This window comes from Buceros rhinoceros, unplaced genomic scaffold, assembly GCF_000710305.1.
Source record: "Buceros rhinoceros silvestris isolate BGI_N320 unplaced genomic scaffold, ASM71030v1 scaffold16547, whole genome shotgun sequence".
NCBI classification, from domain to species: Eukaryota; Metazoa; Chordata; class Aves; order Bucerotiformes; family Bucerotidae; genus Buceros; species Buceros rhinoceros.
The window spans coordinates 5709-15840 of record NW_010420571.1 but is presented as its reverse complement, the minus strand read 5'-3'; the positions used below and the strand labels follow the sequence as shown (position 1 = coordinate 15840).

Below are 10132 nucleotides of genomic sequence, written 5' to 3'. Positions count from 1 at the left end.
AAGAACCCGTGGTATTGTACAGGGGCAAGAAAGTAAAAAAAAAAAAAAAAAAGAGTACAGTATACATCTCATGTTTTTCTTAGATTCTTAAAGGTTGAAATAAAAAAGAACCCTAAAATTCATTTGTATTGGTAGTTTCCATCATTTATTAGTTAATGGTTAATGTAAGAGCTCCATACCTGTTTCAAAACTTCTATTAATACTAAAGAAAAAATAAAATCAATAGCCAGATCTCTTCTTTCCATTAAATAGTCCCTCTGCTGTTCATCACTGCAAAATCAAACCAGGAAACACAATATTTAGGAGATGTGTCATAATTCATATTATATGCCTTCTTCAGTTACACAAATAAAGATAACAGGCAATTGTGTCCTACTTTTTAAACTGCTGTCCAGCATTTCAGAAAGTAAAGCACTGATACACTTTAAAAATCTGAGATAAATAGTCCAAATCTAACTCGTTACTTTCACCTTCTTTCAAATGTTTAAACGTCACTCTCCATTTCCTCCTTCTTTTTTCCAGATCAGCAAAAAACTTTTTCAGGAAATAAAAAACCACAAAAACCCAAATCCAAGGAAACTTTTGGATTCTGTAATTCTAACAAATGGATTTAATTTCAGCCTCCTTTCTGGTAACACGGTTTAGACAGTTCTCAACTACATTTGGAGGCAAATGTAATAAATTATTTTGTATTATCAAATTCATATTTAGACTCATTACTGATTTTGAAAAATGCCTTAAAAGTACCAATGGGTAACTTGCAATATAAATAAAAAAATACCCATTTAGATCACAGTTTCAAAGTGTACTGAAAAGATAACATGAAATATACAATAATTTATGTAAAATTAAACATTAAAAGGATGGTTCTGCAGTCCATTTGAAGCAGATACTACTGATTTCAGTGAGATTTTTGTTTGCATAAATTCAGCAAAATTCTTATGAACACTAAGAGATTTAATGATTTCAATTGTACTTATGTGCTTATAATAAAATATGCATTTAAATGTTCTATTTCATCAGTGATGAAGTAAATTACTTGTGTTTCGGTATTCTTGGTCTCACATCAACTGGAAAAAAATTGGGTATAGGTTCTTTCTGTAACACTATCAATCAATGGACTGAGTGGCATTGGTTCACTGCTAAGCTGACTTTCAAACAAGATTATGGGTGGAGTTCCTGAAGACATCTATTTACGAGCTGGTGGTCCTGTAACAAGCGAAGAGGAAAAGGCACTTGAAGGCAAGGATTCATCTCATCCAAAAGCAGACACCTAATTGATGAGTCTTCATATTGCCTACTTCCACTGACATAAGAGTCTGGAACATTTTGACTCAGGTTCATGTCTACCTTGATACCTAAACCAAGCTCCTACCCCTTTATTCCAGCAACTATTGCCTTCAGTAGTTACTGGATTATAATGTAAGTCTAACGTGAAGAATTGCCTATGTATTTCTGTGCTGGGTTTGTGTCTGCTGGCGTTTCAGTAGCAGGGCAGGGGCTGCTGGTGTGGCCCCTGTAAGAAGCTTTGCAAAGACCTGGCTCCAAGTCTGGCCAAGCCCAAGCCAATCAGTGCCTCTGTGAATAAACATATTTAAAAGAGGAAATCTGTTTAGCAAGGGGTCTTGTTTTGGGAGCTCTCTTTTGTTTTAGAGGGCGGGTAGGACAGAGGGAGAGACAAGCATGTAACCATTCCTGGGGTAGTGAGGGAGGGGTCAGGGAAAACTCTGGAGCAGCCATCTCCCTTCAGCTGGTGGGAGATGGCAGGCTGAGCCCTTGTAGTCCTCAGAGATCACCAGTGGAGAGAAGGTCTGTTTACAGCCTGTGGAGAAGCCCACAGGGGAGCAGGAGATCAAGTCCAAAGAAGGCCATGACTCTGAGGGAGACCCATGTTGGGGCAGTTCATTGCTGGGAGAACAACAGCCCACAGAAGACCCCCACGCTAGCTGGAGGAGTTCACGGAGGACTCACTCCCATGGAAGGGACATCACCTTGCCACAGGAGAGGACGGTGAGAAGTGTTTACCTTTGAAGAGGAAAGAGCGGCAGAAGCAACATGGAGCAGACTGGGACTGACCATGACCCCATCCTCTGCTCCCCTGTGCCTTGTGAGGGGGAAGCAGGTAGCAAAGCTGGGCCCGAGAAAGAAGTGAGGGGTAGGGGGGAAGATATATTTAAGATCCTGTTTGTTTTTTTCTCACTGTCCTATTCTGATTGGATTGGTGATTTAGTAGTGATTTTGTTATTTAAATTAAACTGATTTTGTTTCCCCAAGTTGAATCTGTCTTTTGCCCATGACCGTAATCGATGAGAGTGCCCTCCTTGTCCTTTGTCTCGACACTTAAGCTGTTTGTTGTATTTTCTCCTGCTGGAGAGAGAGAGAGATGGCTGAGTGGTGCTTGGTTGCCAGCTGGGTCTAAACCATGAGAATTTCAAAGGAACCAGGTCTGCCAGTGTTCATTCTCCCGCTGCTTCATTAAAGTGTGTAAATGTAGTACCAACCTATTCAGACAAACTGTAATTTTGAAGAATATACCTGTACCAAACCGTCAGACCTCAATATAAACCAAGACCAATCTGTTGCGTTATTAGTGAGGAACTACAGATAACGTTAAGAGATCAATACATTTGTTTGGGGGTCTTTATTTCTGTTTGCTTGTTTGTTTCAGGAGCTAAATCAATGTTGCTAAAGCTCTTTGACAGATTCACAATTTTCTGGATGGAGGATAGGTGTGTGTGAAATTTCTATGATTAAGCAGAACACTGCTTAGCCATAAAAAAACCCCTTCCAAGTGCCACAGAATTATTGCCTGCTCGCATGAGTAAAGAAGGTAGACACAGTTTATACAAACCACTATTTAAATTACATTAGAGCATCCAAACCAGCAGTAAGAAACAGTGTTTGAACTGTCAGGAGCATAATTTTAAGGACACAATTACTCCATCTATTTAGAAGATGAGAGAAGAATTCCAGGAATAAGCAGAAAAAGATGACAATAATCTTAAGCAACTGTAACCTCATAAAAGCTGATGGGCAAAATGGAATACGTTTTACCTTAAAATCTGTCAATAATGTATGTATGCATATTCAAATTCATACCTCTTGGATTTAGTGCTTGTTCTTGGTCTGTACTCATGAGACTCATCTTCTATGCCATTTTGTCTTTTGTACCAGTCAAACAAAGTGCGCAGAATAGAGGGTAGACAATATTCTGAAAGTGAGCTCATTGAGCTTATTACCTATGGGGAAAATACAACAAATAAATGTATCAACCAGTGTCAAGTTTCTCCTTCTTTAAAAAAAAGTATTAATTCAATGGTGAGACGTTCTTTCTTGTTTTCATCTCATTTTTGAGATCCATGGTACAAACGGTGACTTAATATTCTGCATTTCCTGTTGAAACATAAGCTGAAATACAGTCACGGGCTGTATGTCGATAGTGTCTTTCCACTGATGATACTAAAATGCATTAAAATTGTGTATTACATCTTACAACACAGCAGAAAACAATCTAACTGTTCAATGGGTTTATTTTTATTTGTTATGCAATGTTGATTTGAGTTTGAGCATATTATAAGGAAAGAAAACGTGATGAATCAGAGGTGCTGTTTTCATGGATTGTATCTGACTGCTGGATGCCTCTTCTGAAACTCAGAATATATTGAGAACTCCAGAAGCTCTGCAATAACCCACTGAAAATGAAAATGCATCCATTTTACTATTAGGCTCACACGTCTGGTAACAGACTTTTCTTTTATATATAGGAAATTATTTAGTTTCTTGGGCCTTTGTGTGCACAAACAAGTAAAACGTAGTTTAAAATAATTCCTTGAAAGTTTCTAATCAAACAGCTCTAGTGATATACTGGAAAAGGAGATTACTGCTCACTCAGTATAAACTGTCACCAATGACAGAAATGTTACTGAACATGTTACTATTCAACTATGACTTATTAAACTTCCTATTACAGGAAACCATAAAGCTGCAAAACATGGAAATATCAAAGCTACAGTGAAAATAAAACCCCATTGTTATACAAGAGGATTATATATGCATTGTAACTGAATGTTCACAGCTACAGCATTTGTGTTCATTCTCAGAAAATAGAAAACAACCATTTAAAATAGGAATAAATTACTGACCTGGAAATTTGTGACCCCCTCAAGATCATGCAGGGCTTGATCCCGTGAAGTGCTGAGTAACAGAAGTGAAGTGCTGAAGTATGTACTTCATATCAAATACACTGATTATGTAATTAACTCTGTCAGGTTTAACCATCTGCTTAAATCTAAACTCACATGTTTCAGTGCTTGTGGAACAACAGTAGAGTTTAATGCCTCATGTAAGACGAAACTTGTGTGAACTCTGTGACTAAGACAAAAGCAAAACTGAGAGATCTAGCACCTTACATATAATTTCCAAGCATTACTAAAGCCTTAAATGAGAACTTCTGTGGATGACAGTTAAATTAGATCAGTAACTTTGATCTCTTTTGCAGTTTTTAAGCATCAGAACTTAACTAATTCACAGTGATGTTGTGGCCTAAAGTTAATGAGGCACTTTGAGGATAAAGTATTATTGCTCAGGCATTATGGACTAAAACTAAACACGGAGCATTAAAAAGTTATAACAACTGCTCCTGTAAAAATGAAAGTATCTATGAAAGCACTATTTTAGCAAAGCTTTCAATCCAGTGTTTCCAATATATTTTACTAACCAAAATATGAAACAAGTTGCTGTGGAAGATGGCATGACAGCACTGCTTACAGCAGTGAGAGGAGGCCTCGCATGAAGAATTACTACAGTAGCCCAGGCTCTATTATACCAAAGCCTTCAGGTGTAAGACTTCAGATAAATATTTAGAAGACACGAACCACCAAGTGTTGGTGCAAAGTCAGGATGCTTAGACATTTCAATCACTTCTCTACTGTTTTCCAAAGTTTTTCTGGAGCTGGCATAACACCAGGTGTTAACTATGAGATGCAGTGAAAAGGGTTTGCTGGGGAAGACTAGCACAGAATTAGAATCACAGAATCACAGAATGCTTTGGGTTGGAAGGGACCTTCAAAGGTCATCTAGTCCAGTCCCCCTGCAATGACCATGGACACCTTCAACTAAATCAGGTTGCTCAGAGCCCCATGCAACCTGACCGGGGATAGGGCTTCTGCTTCTCTGGGCAACCTGTTCCAATGTTTCACCACCTTCACTGTAAAAAATGTCTTCCTTATCTAAATCCACCCTCTTTTAATCTAAAACCACTACCCCTTGTCCTATGGCAACAGGGCCTACAAGAAATCAGGTCTTCCTGCACATTCACTGACATATTTATCAATGCTGTTCTCTGAATCTCAGCAAGAAAATTTCACTCACCGCAAAAAGTCAAAGTGATTCCTGTTAAATCTCCTCAAGCCATACTTTCTCTGCTGAATATACAGTGTGTGTCTTTAGTAGGAATAAAAGGTCAATATAGCTTATTTTTTAGTCTTTCTGTCATTGCACTTTTAAGACAGGAAGGAAGGGTGGACTGGGCAAAGACCTGGCTCTCAGGGAACAGGAAGGGAGGGAAGTCTAGCCAGCGTGTTGGTTACTCAACCCTTTCATTTACTGGAAGTAAGTCCAGGAGTTAGATGAATTCTAGCTCTGTGCTGCTCCTGAAAGGGAGTGCACAGATGTACAAATATGTCCTTGTTGGACAAATGATCATGTTCTTCTATCATAAATGAAATACCTACTATATAGCTTACGGATAAAAAAGCTGCACAAGTCGAGAGCTGTTCAAAACCTGTGTTCACAGAGTATTAAATATACTTTATGTAAATGCTTAATATTTATTTTGGACTAATATCTAAGAGTAAATTTAATGAAATTCCACCCAGGTGGTTTGCTACAACTTATATACTTTCATAAAAGTGTTACTATATTGTCAAAATACAAATATAAGGAATGTTTCCACTACAGCAGACAGATGATTACTTTTTTATTTCACATATGAATTTCTATGTGCTTTAACAGCAAATATATTCAGAACTTCATTCAATTTCCAACAGTATCGTTAATTTCTTGAGTCTGCTTTTTTCTTTATATACCATATATGTCAGTAAGTATGTGCCTTTTATTGCCATTTTAATCATGTAGAATTGCAGTACTTCATTTTTGCACAGTGTTTGTTTATTGTTTGCAAATCTATTATTTGCACAGTGTCTGTATATTATTTCTTCAAAGTGTTGTTGTGTAGATTTCAAATAATGGACATTAGGAGTGAGATTTTACACTTTCAATCAATGCTACTGAAAGCAGAATTTGATAAGCATTGTCTTAGCTATATTTATGATACCCGTAGCCATGCAACAATGTCTTCCCTTCATTCAATGTTTTTTCATGCGTATCTGTAACAAAGCCCCATAACTACAAACAATACGGATTCAAGGAAGGTAACAGCTGCAGTGGAATCCTTGCTCCTTGAAATCAACAGCATGGACCACAGTAAGACTGGAATTTCATATTCAATATATGAAATTAAGGAGATAAAGTTAGAAGTTCCTATTCCAAATACATCAGGCTGGGTCAGGGGGAAGGTGGAGACGTGAGCTGCCCTAAGCTCTTGTCACAGAAGCTACATGCTGTAATTCTGTTGGACCTTTTGAGGTAAAACATTTTTTTTTCTGCTAATGACAGACTTCTAGACAAGTGAATTCTAACTGAAAAATATGTAAAATGAAACATGAGGAGCAAGTAGTGCAGCTGTGTTTGTGTAGACCTCTTTTCATTCACATCTTTGTTCTAAGCAATGTTTTGGACAGTGCTATGAAGTTAAATCTTCCTGGTTAAAACTGGTAACTATTAAGTCAGTCTCAGTATTTTTCATTTATGGCCTTGGTTTTGTGAGCAAAAAAAGCCAAGATTTTTTTTATACCATAATTTTGTAGATAGGTAATTTCACCTAGCTTGCTTATACATTAGCAATGCTTATAGCTATTTTACTGGCAGGGTAACATTTACATGAAAACCCATTCATTTCCTGTGTGCAGAAAGTTCAGTTCTGAATACGTTATCTTTAATTTTGCCTTCACTTTTACTTCTTTACACACTGCTTGAACCCAAGCGTCTGATAAGAAGCCAAGGGTTCTTCTATAACCTCATCACCACCATTTCTTATATTCTTGTATTATTTATTATATTCTTTCTTATATTATTTATTATATTCTCCTCTACCACATGCCCTTCTGCAGGTGAAGAAAGACAATGTGTAAAATGCAGAGAAAGGGAAAACACAAAAGGGGCCAACTGCAGTGCTACAGCAATCACGATGACAACATTATTCTCTTACTACATTTAACAAATATAATATTGTATGGGAATAATTATCAGCATTTCATTTATCACATTTAAGCTGTTATGAAAAAGGGACACTTAGTCATTAGCATGTCGCTTAGTGTTTGCTTTCTAATCTGTATTCTCCAACCTAGTGTACTTCTAAGAAGAGAGTACTATAATTAAAATGAGAGAAATTTTTGAGCATTTTATGCTGGAACTCCTACATCAGGCACCTCATATAGACAGTTACATATGAAATGTAAGCCTTGCTGTTACATTTTCACTTCCATGGCCAACACATTACATTAATTTTGTATTTTCATACAGAAAAATGTCTGCGGGTTGGTCCAAGATTGCACAGTGCCCTTTTTCTGCCTCCAGTGTTGTCAGTTCATGGAACATTTGTATACCGTGGTAAGAACAGAAGATACTTCAGTGGAGGCTGAGAAAAGACGAATAAAAATGTTTCCTTGGGTGAGGATAAGCTTCTTGGATAATTACGGTTTTTTTCACCCTAGCTTTTGATCTTTTCATGTTCTGCAACTTTATGGTTTCCTGTAATAGGAAGTTTAAGTCATAGTTCAGTAGTACTATGTTTAATAACATTTCTGTAATTTGGGAAGCAGAGCAGGCTAATGCTGGAGCGGTAATGCTCTTTGCCAACAGGCAACTAGAGCTGTCAAATCGACAACTTTTAAAACATGATTTTAAATACACTATAGAGACATTTAAAACCATAAGAAAAAGCTAGATGATTTCCTATATATATTTTCTCTATAGAGATGCACACCTAAAAAGGAAAATACAGTCAGTGTAAGGAATCCAGTTTCTTAGGCTAATGGTGAGACATTCTGCAAGCCAGGATAAGTAAGATTACTTCATACATTGCTCAAGATACTATTATGAGTTTGAGGAGGGTGGTGCAGTTGGCAGCCTGACAGAGCCCGCAGGACAATACTGTCTGCCTAACAGCAGGCACTGACACTACTTCCATACAGAGACAAAGAGCTCTGCCTGCGCACAGTCAGGTTCCCAGATGCTGGATCCATCATCACCACCACAACCAGCATTCCTAAAATGGTGTTTGAGAATGGGCAGGAAAAAATGATGGTTCTTGGAGAGCCAAGATAAAGCTGTTTAGGGAAAGTAAGCAATGCTCTCCTAACCGTTTTAAATGGTTCAGGGCTTTCGGTGTTCAACTTGATGCTGATTACTCTGGGTAGCTGAAGTTCCATTCTGCTCATTGTAAGTTACTGCAAGGGTTTTTGTTTTTTTTTTTCTGTTTTTTGCCACCTCTGAAGGTGACTTGCAAAAGGCAAATTTTAAATCATGTTATGCCTTACTTTTGGTGCTTTTAAATTTACAGTTAGAAGATGCAGACTAGATATTCTAAACTGACTAGTGATCTGGTCACTTCAGCATCACCCATCAATTTCATTCAAATTGAACAGAGATAATTTCAATAAAGTCAAAAAAAGAAAATCAGGTTTCTTTGATACTGTGTGACTATTGATGTTTTAAAGTTCAAAGCCAAAACTATTAGACACCTGACGAAAATGTTTGTTCATGGGGATTCTGCCTCTTTTCCTCCTTAATTTCTGTAGTAGAAACATCAGGAATGTCAAGTGTGGCTTTTCCTGGTTTTGGTAGATGACTTTACGTATTCCAGGAACAAACACCAAAGCTTTCCACATCTTGCTTAGAAGGGAGAAGCAAGGGATCACCAACCTGGTCTTCCTTCATACCACAGACTCTTTAAATATTTAACTTAAAAAATAAAACTTCAACTGTTTGACTTAAAAGCATATGCCCTCTTACTTGGATTTTAGTATCAAATGGAATCATGATCTTCAGTTTTCCAGGTTGACAGCATCTTCATTTTTATTATTAGCAAAAATATCCATACTTTCACAACAACTTTATGACACTGACATGCTATCATTTGCAAAATAGCTTTATAATGCTGAGATGTACTGACCTAATCTACTGAGTAAACACAAGTCAAGAAAGACATTTTGCTCTATCTTCCTGTCTCTACTCTGAGTTCTGTCAAATCTCTACTGAGTATTACAAATTTTTGAATGAAAATTTAACTACAATTTAGCCAAACTGAAATTATTCTGCTAAGTATGCTCCATGTTCTTGAAAACAGGCTTATCAGCTGGGTTCAGGTCCCATATTCCAATCATAGGAGAACATCAATCCCAGGAACACTACAACATCTCAAAATGATTGTGCTGTTCAAGCACAAAACAATGAGAAATCTGAAATGGGAAACATTCCCAAGAATTCAGGCTGAGGCAGACAGAGAGTCTGAAAATTTCAATCTGAATAATTTGGAAAATTTCAAGGAACTTAAACCAATGATTTCTTACAGGATGTCGAAGGCAATCTCAGCTCTATACTTTTCTATCAACTCTACACATAGGTAGGGCTCTATGTGTGCAGTTAGAAATATACACAAATGTTGCGTATAACAAAATAGGCCTTTGTTTTTTGTCTGCATCTGTTTTTTTCACCCAGCATTGAGTAAATTGCTACAGTAGGAAATACACAGTTGTTTCACTCTAAGAATCATTTGTTGCTCTCATTAATTGTTCTTAACTTATTTGTTCAATTTTCTGTCTACTTACCAATAACTAGGAGAAGCCTAAGTCTTCTAATTCTTCCTTGTAAAGGGTCAAAATTCACTTAACCATGAATATTTAACCAAATCATGGCCACCCATTTTGTGTTTGCTTAATACACCACAGGAACAGTATCACAGGGTTTGCATATGGATAGACTAATTTGTTTTTCTTTCTCATTTATGACTGAC

The 10132-nt window shown here is 37.1% G+C and overlaps 1 long non-coding RNA gene across 1 annotated transcript in view; it reads right to left on the bottom strand.

The window, feature by feature from the left end:
* Window positions 1-179: 179 nt before the first annotated feature.
* The window catches only part of LOC104496272, an 11728-nt gene continuing 1775 nt past the window's right edge, over window positions 180-10132 (bottom strand). Inside the window, exons 2-3 of the long non-coding RNA XR_727815.1 lie at window positions 3100-3239; window positions 180-270 (exon numbers count right to left, since the gene is read on the bottom strand). This is a non-coding gene — a long non-coding RNA (uncharacterized LOC104496272). The remainder of the gene's footprint in view (window positions 271-3099; window positions 3240-10132) is intronic.